The sequence below is a fragment of the Podarcis gaigeae genome, assembly GCF_964106915.1.
Source record: "Podarcis gaigeae genome assembly, chromosome: 2".
Lineage (NCBI taxonomy): Eukaryota > Metazoa > Chordata > Lepidosauria > Squamata > Lacertidae > Podarcis > Podarcis gaigeae.
The window spans coordinates 69,387,821-69,408,168 of record NC_139679.1 but is presented as its reverse complement, the minus strand read 5'-3'; the positions used below and the strand labels follow the sequence as shown (position 1 = coordinate 69,408,168).

General features: G+C 42.3%; 1 long non-coding RNA gene across 4 annotated transcripts; it reads right to left on the bottom strand.

Annotated features, from left to right (window-relative positions):
* Positions 1-603: 603 nt before the first annotated feature.
* Positions 604-17,439, bottom strand: LOC310838725. Of its 4 annotated transcripts, none has more exons than XR_014561135.1 (5): positions 16,165-16,819; positions 15,336-15,416; positions 6,947-7,009; positions 6,626-6,712; positions 604-1,452 (listed from the first exon to the last, which is right to left on the bottom strand). It is a non-coding gene; the product is annotated as an uncharacterized lncRNA (long non-coding RNA). The 4 variants fall into 4 exon arrangements; XR_014561136.1 differs by lacking the exon at positions 604-1,452 and adding an exon at positions 9,891-9,957 and having other exon boundaries at positions 6,325-6,712; XR_014561134.1 differs by lacking the exons at positions 604-1,452; positions 16,165-16,819 and adding an exon at positions 16,832-17,439 and having other exon boundaries at positions 6,325-6,712.
* Between the last annotated feature and the right edge of the window lie 2,909 nt (positions 17,440-20,348).

The following is a 20,348-nucleotide window of genomic DNA, read 5'->3' as shown; positions in this document are numbered from 1 at the left end:
TTATGCAAAGTTTGGAGAAAATGGGCAAAACTTTCTCCCTCTCCTAACATTAGAACCCAGGATCACCCAACAAAGTTTTAGGATGGGAAAAGGATGTGCTTCTTCACGCAGTGCATAGTTAATTTATGAAATATGCTACTACAGGATGAGATTGCTACTAGCGTTATAGCTTTAAATGGGGAATTGTGGATGACAAGTCTTATCAACGGCTATAAGCCATGGTCACTATATGCTACCTCCAGTTGCAGAAAGTGTATGCCTTTGAATTAGCAGTTGTTAGGGAATAACTATAAAAAGGTTAAGGGACCCCAGACCATTAGGTCTAGTCACGGATGACTCTGAGGTTGCGGTGCTCATCTTGCTTTACTGGCTGAGGGAGCCGGCATACAGCTTCCGGGTCATGTGGCCAGCATGACTAAGCTGCTTCTGGCGAACCAGAGCAGCGCATAGAAACACAGTTTACCTTCCCGCTGCACTTCCTACTTGCACTTTGACGTGCTTTTGAACTGCTAGGTTGGCAGGAGCAGGGACCGAACAACAGGAGCTCACCCCATCGCGGGGATTCAAACCGCAACCTTCTGATCAGCAAGCCCTTGGCTCTGTGGTTTAACCCACAGTGCCACCCACTATGGGGGGAGGGTTATTGCCTTTGTGTACTGCTTGTAGGTTCCCACAAGGAGACTACTTGTCCACTGAAGATTGCAGGATGCTGGATAGATAAACCTTTAGTCTGATGGACCAGGCAGAGTTGTCTCAAGGCCAGGACAACCTCCCCAGGCCTGGTGCCAGCAGTTCTACTGCCTGGACCAGGACTGCCACCTCCCAAGAGCAACACTGGGAGGTAGGATGTGGAAGAAGACTAACTCGCTGGCACAGCCACCGCTACAGCAGCAGCAAAATGTTCGTCTGGAGGGGTCACTGCACCATCACCATGAAGAGGAGGAGTGTCAGAGATACTGGGAAATGAAAGCAGAAGGGGAGCCTACACAGTGTGATTTGCCTCAGGCCCTGCACCTGCAAGGCTCTTAGGTTAAGCTGCACCTGCCAAAATTTGGTCTCTTACACATCAGTACTTAAAAAGATACAGGAACCTTTTCAATCTTTACATCTAGTGAACCTAACACTAAGGCAGCTGCTGAGAGTGTTTCAGGCACTAATTACTACATGTTCAAGTGCAGTGCTGTCCATGTAGCAGATGAGGGAAGACAGGATGTACAACTCTTGCTGAGTAAGGTATTCAATGTACCTCTCTGTACATTTGGGAAAATTGAAATGCCCACTCAAAAGCTGTTGTTCAGGCAGGCTGCAACAGAGGGAATAAATTCTGTGCTTCTGAAAATTGAAAGATGTTTAATATAACACAGTTTTGTTGGATGCATCCTTTTCAAGTATGGGCTCTCTTCTGTGATGGTTAATCTCTGCTAAGCTGCCCAGCCAACACTGGTATCATTGCTACAATAAATCTTAGAAAAGGCTTCTGGAGGCAGACAATTTTTGCATTGTTTTGGTCTATTAGAGATTGCACAAATCTCTAGCCATATATATTAAAAACCTTTTAAATAAAACACACAAATATTAGAACCAACCTAACGCTATGCCCCTTATCAATAGCAAAGGTCTTCTGGATAAACATGTCTAAGTCTCTTCCACCATGGCCCATGTTCCAACCTCTTATTTTGATTTTACCAGTTCCTGCACATATAGCAGTCCACATTTTTTCAGAGCTTTCAAACACTCTAATGAGGCCTGGCTTTACTTAGTACATGCTATGTTGATTATTGGCTTAATGTGCTGTGTAACAGTTCACAGCTATTAACTGTGGTTTTCAGTAAAGCACCCACAAATTTGTCTGATGCACATACAGCACGGTCATAGTGGTGGCACACATGCATACATAAAAGAAATTTAATATCAAGCTACCTGGGTGATGTCCCCAGTAAACATTTCCAAATGCGTAATTTCACACTTAGAACTACTGTATTTTATGCATTTTTTCAAATGAAGTCAGTTTATCTGCATAACTCAACCCCTAAGACCATCAGATAAAACACTGAATAAAATACTCCTAAGAGACCAGAAATATAATTTCCTTCATTCATTCAGTATCTGTGCTGATAATACCTACGGTATATTTTCCCATTTATTAGTGATTTGCTAACAATGGTCATAATATGTAGTATGGGAAGAAGAATGAAGCAAAAATACTACATTCTGAGAATTGGAAAAAATTGGCGCCCACAGTGAAGGCCATTGATGTAGATCACAGGGTAGGAAAACTCACAATGTGAAGGGTGGTGACTCATGCTGTGAGTTGTTCTAATTTAAACGATAAGAGTGGGAAAGTTGCTGTGGGAATGCCAATCCTTGTAACAAGCACAGTGTCTAGACAAGCTTACAGCCATTCAGCAAAAAATGCATACTGCAAGTAGTGCCGTAAATGAGCATGTTAACAAAATGTTACAGTCACTGCCAGATACATTGCTACAGAGGTAATACCTTCTTGTCTGCTCCCGCTCCAAGTCCATTTACGCGATCTGGTTTTTTTTTTTCTGAGCCCTATAGGTGTTCAGAAAAAACACCCTTGGATAAAAAGCAGCGGAGAAGAGTACCTGTACAATTTCATTGTACCACGAAAGGAGGAAGAGCATTAGCAGAGTTCTTAACTAACGGGCAGTAAGTTCATGGCCTTGATAGAGTATATTTGTAAATTGCTCTAAGATACAAATACATGTTAATACTGCACACTGCTAGCATACCAATAGATGACTTCAAGCACAGTGAAAATCCATAGTTATTAAGAACTTTTACAGAATGCACAAACTTACATATAAGTCTGGTTCCCTGTGCACTGAATGGCCAGCACACAGAATTGCAGAAATTCAGACACACATAATGCGCAGCCGAGAAGCTACCTCATATCTTGCCTATTCTGACACTAGCTGCTTCCCGTTTTCCATTCTACAGGCAACTGGGATGGGACACTGCTAGAAAGAAGTCTACCTGGAGGGAAGAAAGGGTTTGCTTTGTTCTTCAGCCCAAAGAAAGTTTAGGTTCAAGTGGCATTAACTAATTTGACATCTGCAACGACAGCCTGATCTATCAGACTGAAAGTGGCCTGATACTTTGCTTCTATTAGTAGAAAAGCAATCCCTGTTGGAGAGCAACCAGAGCCAAGCTGCCCAGATTGCAAAGCAAGGTCACAAGCAAAGGAGGAAAGTCTGAACTAATGATGCCAGTATTAGTTTATTGTGGGAAGAGGGTTGAGTCTACCAAGTCTGCTTTCCTACTAAGCTTTTGGCTGGAAAAAAGGCACACTGTATAGCCTCACTATGGTTATATGCAGAGTCCATCTCAAAAAGCAATTCTGGATTTTTAAGGCCAATGTGAAGGTGTTTGAACAAGGAACTATATTAGAGAGAATGCAAACATACATAAAGAGCTAACCAATGTTTTTACAGGGACTAGGTGAATAAAGTGATGGTTTGCAAACATCCCTAAGATTAATAGATTGATTCATATTTCATTTGAAGACTTCAAACAATGGAAATTCTATACATTCATTTCTTGGAATATTATTTCCAGGTCTTTTGCGATCATTACTCTTAAAGCATCCTACCACTGATGCTGCTGTATAAATAAATATCACATCACTATGCATATCAATATCCAAAACGATTAATACAGCTGCCTGGTAGCTGAGAATAATCCTAGAAAATATTGTTCCTAAGCAAGATGAAGAGACTCCAGTCCATGAAAGCTGTTCTTGGTCCAAATCATGCAAGGAACATCATGCAAGGAACATCTGGATTCAGATTCCAGTTCTGGCACATTAGCCAAAAACTTCTTATTAGCCAGTGTGGTGCATTCCCAGCACACAAACCAGCAGCAGTGAGGCAGTCAACAGTGCCTCCTCCTGCACTAAGCCATTTGCCATGCTGACTGCAATGTCTTTCTGGGGTGATTTCTGCAGCATGACTGAGCAGTTAAGCTCAGGGCGACAGCAAACAACACTTCTTCCCAACACTCCAAGTTGTATGGAGGGTGCATGTCACCAGAAGCACTGGTTGTTTCCCAGTGATGTATTCACTGAATCTGCTGGAAAGGATTCTTCCTCCAGCTTTACCATAAGAAACGCAGCAGACAAGCGCAAACCTTTTCAGCAAGCAGCAGAACCTGGCACACCTGCTACCAATTAAATAGGCCCCAAGCCGCTAAAACGTGACAAGGCTTGTGACCAGCCAGCCAAATCTGCTGAAATTCAGATTAGCACAGAATGCTTAATTTCAGTAAAATCATGAAGTAAACTGATACTAAGGTCTCCACTAGCCACTCAATCTTATGTTCACGTTCCAAAGAGATTGCAGATGTATTGAAAAGGGTTCAATAAAGAACTGAGGATAGATGTACAGAAGTAAGGATTCATATGCAAACATTTTCCTCCACAGTGAAGTGAATTCTTGTAGTTATCTCACAATGGAATTTTTATGGGCATCCCAGTGTTTTCAGAATTATTCAATACATCCAATCACAGCCCAGTCCAACCTAAGTCCATATGGGGAAAAAAATCAAGCCTGTCCAAATCATGCTAATCTGCAATCATAACATAGATGCTAAAACATTCACAAGACTAGCTCCATGGTTCAAAAATAACCTCCCCCGCTCTCTAGTGAGCATATGATATTGCTAATCTGCTCCAAACAACAGCTCTTCAATCCAGTGTGTAAGGCTGAAGCTGGATAACTGCAGGTGACAATGTACAGAAAAACTATGTGCCAGCTGGGAGAGAGGAGGAGCTGTCCAGTACAGTAAAGCTCAAAGCGATACGGCCCAAATTTGACATTACCTATGGCATATGTGGCATTCCTATCAGTCACCATTTAAAACTGTGATGATGAGAAGTGCCCATCCAGTATGAAACAAAGTTAAACTTGAACCAACAACATGGATGGACAGAAACACCATAAGTAATTAGCAAGTAGTGAGTTAAAATTCCAGCCAATAAATTTGTTAGAAGAGCAATACTGGGATGACAATCTTTCAGAGTAGGTTTTAAAAGCTGAACTGTTCCATAGGGCCAATAATCTTCACATCACTGGTAAACCAAAAGACAATATATCACAGTTACAATGTGAATCTTTTCCAAACGTCCAATCCCCATTGTCTAGGAGCAGCAGGTCTGTCACGAAGCAGAGGTTCCTCTTTCTTGTCATTCATCCTCCCTGAATCACAGTTACAGGGTGCCATAGCTGCCTCTGGCTTTTGCTGCGTCCTAAGCCTACCGCAATATGAGAAACAGCTTCAGTCAACAGGCAAACTGACTGGATATCATTGTACAAACAATAGTAACTTCAGCAGGCTGACTAGACTACACATGTGTGATGTTGTTTCGGGACAAACACTTCATTGGCACCTATTCACCCAGCCTTGCAAGCATACTTGCAACAAATTCAATCCTTTTGAGCAAGCAGCCTCACCAGTAAAGAATATGCCATTAAAGACCCCACAGCCACACAAGTATACTGATGCTCATAGAGCCAAGGCTAAGATCTTCTTTTCTTATCCAGAGCTTTGGGTACCAATACATACAACCTGTACCAAGAGCTCTCCAACCCTTCAAATGTTGTTAAGACAAAAAATGCAGTAAGGTGTCCTCTGGCCAGCTATCAGGATGGACATAGGTTAAAACCAAAGGTGTGACTGATTCTGGAGCTCTGCTGGAAGTGGGTGAGGAACAGTAACTTGATTGTTCTAATTGAGATTCTGACAACAGGAAGGTAGGCTTAGTATCTTGTATCAAGCAAGAGTATGTGGAGATTTACTAACATATTCTGAGAAAATGCTGTGACTCAGGAAACAGCAAGCCTTTAGTATAGCTGTGGAAAAAAGAGATTCAGGTACTAGGAATGCAAATGAAGGGTACACCACAACTAGGGTGCAACCCAAGAGAGAATAGAAAACATTAGTGTGGATTTTCTATTGTGGCATTTAAATAGAGTATGTATATGGGGAGAATAGTGCAGATAATGCTTGCTAGGACAAGCCTGCAATAAAATGTGTGCACAAACTCAGGATCTCTCCTTTATGGCAGGAAGAAATAAAGTAGATTCACTTGCAAAGATGGTTCTCATCTGCAGGAGAGGCCACTGAACAGACGGAAAAGCACCATTACCACAGTCCAAGAAACAATTAAAGGTTTAGGACCAAATATTGAGCTAGCTACAATATGGACATAACCCTGAAACAAGGAGATCAGGGCATTCCAAGCATGTGGTAAAGGCAAGCCACATGAAATAAAAGAATAAGACATTAAACTCTAACAGATGGTTAATTTGAACAGCTACAGTGTATAATTCAGTAAATCAACAGCTTCTCCAAACGGCTGGCACCATCTACAGGTCTAAAAAAGAACAGCTCTCCAAATAAATATCAAGGAAATTGGGAACAGGAAAGGGAGGAGTAAGATGTAAACAGAAGGGAAAGCTTCCAGAAATTCACAGCGACACCTCAGGTCTCTTCGCTCACTGTGATGTTCTAACTTCTCACAGGTAACACACACTTTTTCCTCTTCAAGCAACAGACAGAAGGTCAATAGGATGGTAGTCTCAAGAAGTGAAACTTGACTCACTGTAAACCTTAAAAGACTTTTTCAACGGCGCAGTAACAGGCAACAGTCCAAGTCTATGTTATACCTTGTGGCTGCACCCATGATTTTCTAGAAGATAAAACATAAATAGAAATTAGCATGTCGCGGTACTCTTGTCCTAAGCCAAAACTTTAAAAATGGTGGGTTACAAGGAATTAATGCCAATGAGCACTATTCTGATGATATTATAATGAATGTTATAGAAGAATAGAGAAGGATATTAGAGAGGTATCTGTAGGATAGTGATGGCTTGTCCTGTGAAAATAGTGAAAAGAGAAAAATATTGAGTGAATAGACACCTACCTTGACTGAACATTCCATGGTGAAAGCTAATCCTGAGTGTACAATTCCTTTCTCTGAGGCACCCTATAAGAAAAAAAACTACTGTATGGTTTTTAGTTGTATTTGTATTGCTTTTATTTCTTCAATTGTATTTTATTTTATTGTAATTGCAATACAATATCTAAGTAATAAAATCAGCAGTAAAAATAAAATTGAAAACCATACAGTGTCTAGCACGGCAAATAAAAAATGCTAAAAGAGGTAGAAAAATCATTAAGCCAAGATGCCCAGCAATTTGGAAATGGTTTGGGCAGGGGAGTTTGAGAACCACTGCTCTAAGGACTAGGTGAAATTTATATACAGAAGACTGCACTGAACTACATATTTTAAATGGAGGAGGAATGTCATGGAGAATAGTATGCCCAACACACACATCCCCATCAAAATTCCAAGATTGTCTCAAACAGGGGAGACCTTGTAGGGCCCATATACAGTGGTACCTCAGGTTATAGACGCTTCAGGTTACAGACTCCACTAACCCAGAAATAGTACCTCGGGTTAAGAACTTTGCTTCAGGATGAGAACAGAAATCGTGTGGCAGTGGCGCTGCGGCACCGGGAGGCCCCATTAGCTAAAGCGGTACCTCAGGTTAAGAACAGTTTCCAGGTAAGAACGGACCTCCGGAACGAATTAAGTACTTAACCTGAGGTACCACTGTATCTCCTATGATTATGGGGCCACATTTTCATTAGCTGTAATCTGCTGTCACATATGTTCTGCAGCACAGATAAGAACTCAAAGTGTTTAGCAACCCATAACCGGATATTCAGACTCTGTAATTTCTCTCCGCACACGGATTGGGCAGAGCCTAATCTTTTACTCACTGTTATTGTCATAATGTTGCAAACAATGCTGAGATGAGGAAAAAAGTAAGTAAAAAATAAAAGCTATTCTACATGTTCCTGCTTGACTCAGTCCCAGAACTGAAGAGTCCCATCATGTTACTTATTGCATCTCTAAGAGAAAGATCCATGCATTTCCAGTTCTAGTTCTGGCAGCTCTTGGTTAGATTGCTTCAAGAGCCTCCAGAATAAATCACTTGTGATCCGTTGCTAGGGATATTTTCGTACAGGGAAAACTGGTTGCTTGCAAACCTGAACACACTACAATTTTTCTCCTTTTGCCAGCTTTGTGCATTAGAGAACAGAAGTGGCTTGCTTGGAAAACTAGCTTCCCAGCACATCTGGGAAAGGGCAGAAATTGCAGAGCTGCATTGTGCAAACATACTAGCGGAGCCAATTCAGTGCTTCTTCTGGCGCATTTGCATCATGCCAACCTGTCTACTACCTCACCGCCTCCTTCCAGGCGAGCAGCAAGGACCTACCTGACAGGAAGCTAGCACAGCTGCTCTGCCCCAGTGAGATGCTTCTGTTAGGAAGCTCACCCAATATAAAAAGAGTGGATTTGATCAGTCAGCTACTACCTAGTCAGAATATTGACATACACTTGCTGCATGCTTAATAAATGCATATAAGCACATCAGTCTGGTCAAACGAGGAGCATTCTCCATTGTAAGTTGTTTCTCAATAGTAGCCGAGATGAGGATATTGCAAGGCACATTGAGGATGCTGCTTTCAAGCTTCTAAGCTTCCGAAATTCAACTATAGTGCCATGATTGTGGAGTGAGAAACACACTTCAGTTTGTCTAGCCTGACATCCAAGGCAGGAGTTTTAGGGATGCCTAACAGTAGGAAAAAAGCGATTAACCTTCCACTGAACCAATGTCTTAAAATGATAACCTTTGAATTGCTCAGAAAGGCTTGTCCTTTGTCCCATAAGTGGACAGTGTTTCCTTTCTGCTATTGTTTACAGAAGGGCCCATATCCAAACCACTTGTATCATCTAACATTTTAACTTTCTCTTCACCAGCACTGGATTTAGGGCAGTGTGGATGGTTCCCCTCCACAGGCATTGAGCCCAAGGGGGTGTAAGTTTGAGAAGATTCATTTGGGGGCACTAAATTTTGGCCTCGCACAGGGCACCACATTGCAAAAGATTATCAAAGTCTGCCCCTGCTTTCATCAAAATATCAGTTGTATGAACGAACTTTTCCAAGGAAAAATCCACAGGAGCACCGAAAACCAAACATGACAACTTTGGTAAGAGTGTTCCCTTAGGATGAGAGCTACAGTCAAGACAACAGCCAAACTGACAGCACAACCCGTTCCAGGTTAACTGCCAAGAATAAATAGGTGAAAGATGAATACAGAATGCATACGCAGTAGCTGAGTTCTCCCCCCTGGAGCTCAGAGTTCAGCTCCTGCCTCAGCTGCCTCAGCTGATTTCTTCGAGGAAAATTTAAACTTGATTTATTGGGCAAGGAAAAACAATTCACAAAGACAACATTCCCCGAGGACCAGAGGGCTTCCCCTCTTAGTTTAATTTTCTTGGCAAGTTAATTAGAGTAAGCAAAGTATTCCTTGGGGGATTGCTCAGCAAACTTAATTCAATAGAGGTGACTTAGACACGGTTTCTGGTACATGAACAGCTAGCCAAGTTTTTTAACCTGAGGGAAGGATTGCTTAGGGGACAAACGTATTTCTCCAGGATTGAAGGGAAACTGGCAGGCTGCCATCTCCTAAACCTGCACAAACAAATGTGTTAGCAGGATACACATTCTGATGAAAAGCTGGTATCCAAGAGTCCACCACCCACCAAACAAAATGTTAGTATTATTCACTTAATGATGCCACAAACAACAACAACAAATAATTTTGTGGAGTCCAGAGGGATAGCTATGTTATTCTGTTGCAGCATAAACAAGAATGCTGTAGCACCCAAGACACAGAATAGCAATCACGTATTGATCCAGGATTTCAGCAATCAGGTTCAAATCCCCTCTTCAGCCAGCTATAAAGCACACAGGCTGACTCTTGGCTACCTGCTGTATTTCAGCCTAACCTACCTCATTGAGTTGTTGCGAGCGTAAAACGTGGGTGGGTGGGGGGAATAGTGAATCCCGTCCTGAGTTCCTTGGAAGAAAAACACAGTACAAATATAGTAATTGGTTACAAAAGCTTTCATAGGCCACAACTCACTGTTGAATGGTTACTTTAAATGTAAAGGTTCATCATTGTTCCACCTGATGTGTATGTCTTTAAGGGGCCGGAGCAAGGGCCTGAGCAAGATAACGAGACCCAGCTTTACAGCTGTGAAACATAGCAGGTGCTGCTGAGTTGTATTTGATTAAGGTGTGTCAGCATTTGGGTGTAGTATATAAGGAGCAGCACCTAGCTTTCCCATTACCCTGGGGGTTGGGTCTGGTTTGTTGTTAATGTATTTAGTGTATAAGGAGTTTTTGTTTTTGTAATTAAAACCTTGTTTAAGTTATTTTTGAGTCCCTTTCTTTTTAATGCATGGTCTCCCCAGCAAGCTCTCTGCAGCGCTACCATACTGCAAATAGCCAACATCTTTGGTTATGGGCCCAGCTGCTGAGTGGATGACTGCATATTTTTGGACTCTGAGAAAGGTTTGAAAACTCCTTCTCCTGTTAGCATAGTTTCTGTGGGTCTGGAAGATTTCCAAAATGGTTGACCGGGTTCCTGAAGCTGAGAAGGCTCTGGTCTTCCCACAGCTAACAGATGAGAACTATAGTTTATGGTCTTTTCGGGTGGAGGCGCTTTTGACCTCTAGAGAAGTATGGACCTATGTAACTGATGACCCTCCTGACCCTGTAACTAATGCTTGGTCAAAAGGAGATGCAAAAGCCAGGGCGATAATTAATTTGGCAGTTAGCGACCAGCAAGTAGTTTATATAAGAAATAAGAAAACTACCAAATAAATGTGGGACAGTCTTGCAGCAGTGCATGTTAGAAAAGAGTCAGCATCTGCATTGATGTTTTTCAAGCAGCTGTACCAGACAAAGTTGCAGCCTGGTGGTGATTTGGCAGCACATTTGAGATGTCTGGAGGCAATACGCGGCGAATTAGTTAGAAGGGACATGGACATGCCTGATATTCAGTATGTTTTTATCATTCTTTGTTCCCTTAACGAGGACTTTGATGGTATAGCTAGCCAGATATCTGCCGTTCCACCAGCACAATTAACTGTGGAAGGGGTAACGGCAAGATTAATGGGCGAGTTGGATAGAAGGGAGGCTTGTGCCATAAGCACTCCTATTTCCAGAAGTAATGAGGAACGCCATATGCAAACTTGTGGTGATACAACTGCATTTAAAGCTGCAAAGCGTTGTTGGTTCTGCAAAAAGCAGGGACATTTTGCAAAGGACTGCAGAGCCAAAAGAAAGCAAAGTACCCCCAAGCCTGTTTCTGTTCGTCAGTCACGGTTGTCATCTCAGCAGCCAACATCGTAGAGACAGAAACGAGCCGCGAGCTTTTCATGCTCGGATAACAGATCGTAAAAGATTTAAAGGTGCCAAGTGGAATTCTTTTATTGTGGACTCAGGAGCATCTCAACACGTTTGCAATGATCGAAGCTTGTTTATTTCTTTCGAAGAGGAAATTGGTAATGTACATTTAGCCAATTCACAAGTCTTGCAGTCGCTTGGCAGGGGTACTGTTAAACTTGACTCTTTAAACATTACAATAACGAACTGCATTTACTGCCCGTCAGTGGAGAATTTATTGTCAGTAAGGAGCTTTGCTCATCAAGGCATAACTGTGCGTTTCTTAAATTCAATGTGTGAGTTTTTCGATGGGAACAAACGTCTATTATATGCCCGGGAATCTGATGGTTTATATAGACTGTATTTTCGCACCTACTCCCAATTGCCTATAAATTGCAGAACAGCACAGTCAAGCCAGGGGTTGAGGAATGTAAGGCCACATTCTGGGTGTATCCATGAGGCGCACAGAATTCTGGGACACCTGAGTTTTGCTGATGTAATTAAGACAAAGAATATTGTTAATGGCCTCAACTTAAAACCATGTAAATTCTTTATGCAATGTTTATCCTGTTGCAAGAATAAGATTAAGGTTGCACACAAGGGTAGGTGCTCAGATAGGAAAGTAACTGAGCCATTTGAGCGTGTACATTGTGACTTAGTTGGGCCACTCCCACCATCATTAGGAGGTTCTAAGTACTGGCTTACCCTGATAGACCAGTATAGTAGATACTGTTGGACTTATGCAATAGCTGAAAAGTCACAAGCATTTGAGAAGTACAAAGGTTTTTGCAACTGGGTAAAAACGCACTTTAACAAACCAATTAAGAACCTGTTTTCTGACCGGGGCGGGGAATTTGTTTCTGAGGATTTTGAGAAATTCCTGGAAGCGCAGGGGACTACTCATGAGTTATCTTGCCCTCGAAGTCCCTGGCAAAATGGGCTCGTTGAAGTTGTGCAGTGTGACCTGCAAGCAGGGGTTAAAACTTATCTGCACGATGCTAATCTGCCCAAAGACTTTTGGGCTGAAGCGCTTAATGCATTTTGTTATGTTAGAAATTGCAGTTATCATTCTGGTTTAGATGTCACCCCCTATGAGAAGCTGTTTAAAAAACGCCCTAATCTGAAATACCTACGCATTTGGGGTTCAGATGTAATTATGCATTATCCCGCTAAGCAGAAATTGGGTGAGCATAGTGTTCAGGGAAAATTAATGGGCTACCAGCAGGGGGCGTACAGAATTTACATACCAACAACTGGCAAATTTCATATTACTAGAAGCATGATACAAACTGTAAATTGGAATGGAGTTGCTGTTTTCCAAGATACTGATGGTATAGATAATACTGAGGAAGAAGAGGAAGAAGCAGCAGCAGGGAATAATAGTGCTTCTGAATTAACTGAAGAAGACAAAAAGCCTGTTGAATCTGATAATTTGTTTGATGATTTAAAGTCACAGGCACCCGAGGGGAGGTTAGATTCTCTTGAGTTTTCTGACCGTGAGCTTAGCCCACAGGCATCTCTTCAATCTGACAATGATGATTTACAACCTGAAACTAGTAGTTCACTTAGTCCCATTAAGTCTGAGGAGTCTGACTCTCCTTCCGGACTGAGACGTTCAGATAGAAAGAGGCAGAAGCCACGACGATTTGCAGATGAACATTTTAATACTGTGTATGCCAATAAGGCAGTTTTTGAGCCAAAAAGCTATAATGATCAGAATTTACCTAAGCACCAAGCTGTAAATTGGTATAAAGCTATGAACTCTGAGATAGCTTCTTTAAAAGAGCATAACACTTGGTCTCTTGTACCACAAACCCCAGATATGAGACTTATTGATTCAAAATGGGTTTATAGAGTTAAAATGAATGACAAAAATGAAGTTGTAAGGTACAAGGCAATATTAGTTGCTAGAGGTTTTCAACAAATTTCAGGCGAAGATTATGATTTGTGTTATTCACCAAGCGTAAAATATGAAACAGTTAAGCTTTTGTTAAAAGATGCATCACAATGTGGAAAAGCCCACTACGCAATGTTTCTCTGCACTTAAGAGAGTGTTAATGTACCTTTAAACATACCAAACATTATAGGTTGCAGTTTACAACATGTATTGACAAAGGTTTTGAAATTTTCTGTGATGCATCTCATGCAGTGGAACAAAATAATTGCAGGGGTGTGTCTGGTATGGTGTTTTGTTATAACGGTTGTCCATTTGAATGGAAGTCCCAGACACAAACCATTATTTGTCTCTCCATAACCGAGAGTGAATTATGTGCATGCGTTCAGGCCACTCGTGATGTAGAATGGTATCTGCAAGTATTTGCAGACCTACAGATGCAAGTAACACTACCAGTAAAGGTTTACCTTGATTCCCAGAGTGGACTTGGCTATCCTGTGTACAGAAACCAATACGCAGCGCACTAGAGTCTTAAGATTACGTTTACAGTTTGTAAAGAAACTGATTGAGGATGAAATGATTGTATTTCAATATGTTCCAGGTGACAATCAAATTGCGGACATTTTTACTAAAGCACTTCCAAAGGTTACACATGAAAAACATGTACAAAGTATGCTTTATGTTTTTGTTCCACAATGATGAACCGCAGGGGAAATGTTGAATGGTTACTTTAAATGTAAAGGTTCATCATTGTTCCACCTGATGTGTATGTCTTTAAGGGGCCGGAGCAAGGGCCTGAGCAAGATAACAAGACCCAGCTTTACAGCTGTGAAACATAGCAGGTGCTGCTGAGTTGTATTTGATTAAGGTGTGTCAGCATTTGGGTGTAGTATATAAGGAGCAGCACCTAGCTTTCCCATTACCCTGGGGGATGGGTTGGTGGTTGGGTCTGGTTTGTTGTTAATGTATTTAGTGTATAAGGAGTTTTTGTTTTTGTAATTAAAACCTTGTTTAAGTTATTTTTGAGTCCCTTTCTTTTTAATGCATGGTCTCCCCAGCAAGCTCTCTGCAGCGCTACCGTACTGCAAATAGCCAACACTCACTTTGTCAGAGGTCTAATGAAGTTACCGAACCAGGCACACGCCCTGAATAACTTTTATAATGATTCCCAGGATTTTGCTGACTTCACATTGGATACCAGTTACCATTCTTAACATTCAATTTGTATCCTTTTATCCTCTTGCCTTGAGAACAGACCTGTTCGACTTATGTAGATGGCAAAAAGGCATTGTTGAAAGATGCCAGTGTATATTATGTTAGAACACATGCATGTGAATAAGTCATTGATTGTATGGCTGATATTGTTGGCTCCAGGATGGTATTGCTCAGATAGATATGGGGACAAAGTATTTGTTCCTGGGACTTTATTTTCCTTGGGTACAGATGGGAAAGACCTCTGTTTGACACCTAGGGAGCTCTGCCAGTTAAGAGCAGATAGTACTCAGCGAGCTGAGAAAATAGTCTGACTTGGTATAAGGCAGCTTCTTATGCTCATGTGGGCTACAAACTTAATAAAATGTGTAGCAGAGAAAAGCAAAAGATAGAAGCCAGAGGTAATTTCCTCCAACATTCTTCTCTCCATTTCATTCTGTCCTGTTTTCATCATCTCCATCAATTCAAGAAATGCCAACAAAGACACTTTTATTGTGTACTTTAAGTACATAATACAATGCTTCTAAAACTGTTGGTCCCAGCATATTCCAGGGTGTGTCATACAAGAAATAACTTTCTTTCACTGGGCTAACAGCACACCGTTACAGTTATATGAACTTTTGGAGATAGGCTTCCTCCCTTCCTCCAAAAATATATGTAAATTCTATTCAAATACACATTGCATATTTATACTGACATTAAATATGAAATATAAAATATATATGTATATATATGTTGTAGAGGGGTCCCGGTTCAAAGTGTCTGAGAAGCACTGCATACTGTTTTTCTGAGATATGCATTAACTCTTCTGAGTATCTCATCCATACGGTATTACAGTAGTGCCACCTCCTAGCCTGTTGAGCCCATCCTAGTATTTTTCACATTTGGTGCACACTTACCCACTACAGCACATTTGTATGTCATCAAAGCAGCCAAGGCCTTTACTTCATCAACAGTAACGGCACTGCTGTAATGAATCCCTGGGGAAAGATAAGAGAAACAAACAGGCACGTAGTCAGTGAATGTACAACAGAAATGTATCAATGTATTTGCATTGATAGTCCTCCCCACCTACTCCAGTTCCAAGGGCTCTGAGCAGCACGTATCAGTGGCATAGCGTGGAGGGTGCAGGGGGGCCGGCCGCACCGGGCACAACATCGGGGGGGGGGGCGCTCACACTCGAGTGCTAAAATCCACGGGTTAGGGGGGGGCAAATTACTTGCCTTGCCCCGGGTGCTGACAACCCACGCTATGCCACTGGCACATATAAAAATGTACAATTTTCTGCTCATGGTGGGCACTGAATTTCTATCTATAAAAAAGAGATTGTAGTGTTGGCATAATTAGTTTGGAAGGATGTCATCAGATAAGGCAGCTCAGGCCATTGTAACTTCTGAGTTAGCTGGAGATACTTTGTTCCAGCCACATTCCCATGGCTTCCCAAAATCAGAAGTGCTTTTATAATGCTAGTTCCAAAGCAGATGTCAGCTTCTGTCAAGCCCTCCTTTCTAAAACAACCCATCACTTTGTGATTGGATTACAAAAGAGCAATTTCTAGGATTGATGGGTGTAAAAAACTAAGACAGTGCTAAGGACCACAGACTAGGAAGCACAGCCCAACTGACAGTAGTGCCTCTATAGTGAGCTAGATGGTAGTATTAACCAAGTAAGAGAAAAGAAGCAGGATGTACACCACAGTTCAAAGGAGTTCTACTCTTGGAACCATACTTATTCACATTCATTGCAGGATCGGAATCTTGTCGAGCTGTTGCCATAAGCGGCAAAAGCAAAGACAAAGGCAGTTCACCAGTCCTGTGGCCTGCCAGGTGCTTGATCTCTCATGTTTTTGCAGTTCCACCCTTTCGTGGCTGGTTGGCTGTTTTGCCTGATGGTAACATGTCTGTCAGACCTTTTCCTTTGCTTGTAACAAACGCAAGTCAGTTACAGCAAACATAAACACAAATAGTCTTGTGACTCCTTAAAGACAAAGACATTTGTTGCAGCATAAACTTTTGTGGTCTAAAGTCCTCCTTTATCAGATACAGGATAACTGAAGGGAGCCACTTCACCTATCTGCTGACGTGTGGGGCTAGAACTCATTCCACAGTAACTGTGCAATCTTATGCATCTGCGCTCCGAATTAAGTTGCATGGTGGTCAGTGAGGCTCACTCCTAATAATCGCGCTTAGGATTTCACAAGGATGTTTTCAAATGCCGCTAGCTTCGTTTGGGAAGGTTTGCTTCTGAAACCCTTGCCAACAGAGGAAACCCCCGGGTTGTTTCCCGCAGCCAGGCTCCCCCTCCCTTTGCAGGGCAAGCGGTTCTGGCTGTGCTGGGCCCGGCAGGCCTGGATGACTTCCCAGTTGCCGCAATCCCTGCGGAAAGGGAAGACCACCTCCAGGACGTGGCCGGAGTCCGCAGCTCCGGATGGCTGTGAGGATCCCGTGAATCCGCTGCTCCCGCCAATTCTAGTCTTTGGGGCTGTGGAGCCGCTTCACCAGCAGAATATCTCGACCATGCCCAAGCAGGGCTCTCGGCCCCGCGCGCCTTAGCGGCGTTCTTCCTTCCACCTGCGCAGCACGAGAGCTTTCCCGCAGGCGGCGGCGGCGGCGGCGGCGGCGGCTTCTCGTGGTCGCCATGGAAACGCGGCCTGGTGCCCCTGGAGCCTTGTCAGAAGCCTCTCAGAGCTGGTACCGCGAGTGGTCTACCCCACGGAGGCCGCTTCCCAAGGCAAAACCTTAACACCCCTTAACAACTACCGCATTCCGAGCAGGGGGAGTCAGAATCCGACGTGGTATCCGCCAGCCAGCGCGAGGGACCAGCGCCCTAAACTGAGGGGAAAGGACAGGCGACCACGGCCTACCCTAGCCATTAGAAAGAGGATTAAAAAGGGCGGGAGTCTAACATATTGGTTTCCCGTTGGATAGGAATTTTGCCCAGTGGGGAAAGCAGGCGGGGAGAGGAAAGCGTGGCCATTGAAGAAAACGAGGGAGCCGTGAAATGGGTGGGTCTTATGGACAGTTTGTGGAAGAAGGTGTTGAAACTGGTGGAGGGTGAAATTGAAGTGGGTGGGGAGGCGGTATCGATTAACTAGATTTAAATGCAATTCGGGGTGCAGTGGCAGAGATTGCATTCACCGAGCGGGTGAAGGAGAGTAAGTATGCAAAGTCCTCCCATTTCCATGCTGTTTCCTATACAGTATAACCATGAGGGCTAGTAGCTCTACTTATGAAAACAGGCGTTGGGGTGTGAGACTTCGAAAGATCTGGGACCCTCAACAGTTTCCTTTGCTTATTCCATTCTTAATTCAGCGTTGTACAGATTGGAAAGTGGGAGGGCAGTTTTTAGGATGAATGTTCCTGATTCACTCATGTTCCAGAAGCAGGATTGTTAACTATGTTGTTTATTTGCTTACTTGTTATTGAAGGTGCAGCATTCTGCATCCACAACTGACAGAAATCAATAAAAACGTTTTCCATTACTTCCTCTGGATCAGCAGTGGAGAGCCTCAGGGCTTGGGGCCAAATGTGGCCCTCTTGGCTTTTTATATTTCCCCAGGCCACAACACTCACTGGCTCTGGCACCCTTCTTAAGTGTCTTTCCTTGGCTGGAATGCATCCTTGAATTGTCATAATGTTCCTTGCTTACCTGGATGGAGGACTGAGCGGGGTGTGAGAGCTTGTAGAAATTAGCCTGCTTTACTAAGATGACCTTTGCACCTGCTGCTCTGCACAGTTTTGCCTTTGACCAAGGCCAAGCCTATTCTTTGTGTGTGGCTCCTGGATGATTGCCCCGAATGCGGCCTTGAGTTGGAAAGGGCTCCCTGCCCATGATCAAGATGCTAGATTAACCAAGCTTCAGTAATATCCAACTGTCTACGCTAAACTCTCTTAATGAAATTATCCATGGGCATATTTGTTGGTTAAATTATGTTTGACAAGTCAGTCACTCACATAAATTTCTGAGACATCTATCTGATCTACTGAGAACAATTTGTACACAAAACTGGTTTTCCAGTGTAGAGCCACTGAATCAGTTTCCTTGGGTTCAGAAGGTTGCTGAATGCAAAGTTTCTGTTGCTGGAAGCCTATCTGGAGCACCCAGAGTGTATATGTGGTTTCCTTCTCTTTAGGGAGGCAGGCACAATGCCTATATAAACATACATTCTGTAAAAGCCAGCCATTTTATGATAGGATTTGGTTAAACGATGAACAGCATTTACTAGTTACAGTATTCTCTTTTATTGTTCTAGAAGACATGGATTGAGGGTCAATGGATATGAACTGATGCAACTGGCAGTTTCCTAGTCAAATATCTGAGACAGAACACACTACACTCTCTGCTGAGATCAGTATATAGAGCTCCTTTGGGAAGGCATCGTGACATGTAAGTGCTTGCAGTAGCTTGCCCTACTCTGCAGTGATAGCATAATGTGATAATTGGGAAGCTTTCATTCTTCAGAACTGTCAGCTTGCACACCTCTCCTTGATGCTAAGTTGATCATAAAACATTTAAAAATAAATAAAATGGCTTCATTTTGTTTTTTAAGATTTGTCAAAAATATTTAAGCTCACTAGTTGAGAGCACATCTTCCCAAAGCAGCTTAATGAGGCATTCACCTGAGAAATCTCAAACACTGTAGGGTAGGTGATGCATATTTTATAGCCCTGAATATTAAACCCAAAGAAATTAATCACACTTGCTGGAGAGGTTTTTTATTTATTTAAATATTCCTATTCTCCTGTTAATACATACTAGCCTTTAGGAGCCTGGGGGGGGGGGAAACCCTCCCTCTTCCTTGAATTTCCACTATTACTGATTGTTGGGGGTTTTTTAGGTTATTGAGTTTAATATCTAAGCATTAGATCCTAAGGTTTTGATATTATGTACTCTTAAATGGAGAGATAATTCTGTTGAATTAAATAGGATTTATGTCAAGATAAATATTCATGGGATTGGGTTGCACATCATTCTAATGTTTGTTTGGAAGAAAAGGGTAAATATTGAAAGGCAAGGGCAGAATAAAAGGGCAAATATTGAAAGGTTCTAAAGCAAGGATGTAGGAAAGACTTCTGGCCCTTGAGCTGGCTCCAGTCTACACCTTGCCACCCCCACCCACTGCAAATAGGATCTCCCTCTCCTCATAAACCTATGGGTACCATTAGAAGCTCTTATTCTAAGCTGGGGGGTAGGGGCTTGTCTGGGGAAAGAAGGGTTAACCCTCTAGACTCTAGTGTAAAAATAATTATTTCAGGCTGCTTGGTTTTATAATAATAAACAATGGATGTTAAGAGAAACAAGAAGATGATGTTGTGCATGTTAGACAAACAAACATGGTAAGGTGATATTGTATATTGGCATTAAATGTTCAAGCTTTTTAGTTGCACAGAATTATCCAAAAGTCATAATGGAATGTGTATTAATTCTAAGGTATGCAGGATACAATAATGAAATTTGAAATCCCTTTTCATTGAAGAAATAATTATGCAGCTTTCTGCTTGCATATGATGCAATATGTTAACCAGGTGTTAGTTAATATATTTTGCATTGAATAGAGAATGTGGATCTTAGAATTTTCATGTATTTTGATAGTCCACTTTGTAATGATATTTGCTAAAATATTTGTAAAACTTCTCTCTTTCTGTGAGATTGAACAACTTTTGCATTGTGCCTGGTTAATTGTTCTGTGTAAATCAAAAGTTGGCATGACAACGGCTGTCTGTACTAAATCCCACGTTTGCTCATTTTCCTGGTTCTCACCATCAGTACTCCAAGGGCTTGTCTGCATGGTGCTGTCTGCATGGTGCTTGTTGTAGGTCATGCTGATCCCCAGCTAGATGGAATTGTGGACTGAGCACAGTGTGCATAGTCCACATGACAAGAGCAATGATGTCAGATCAAGAAACTATATG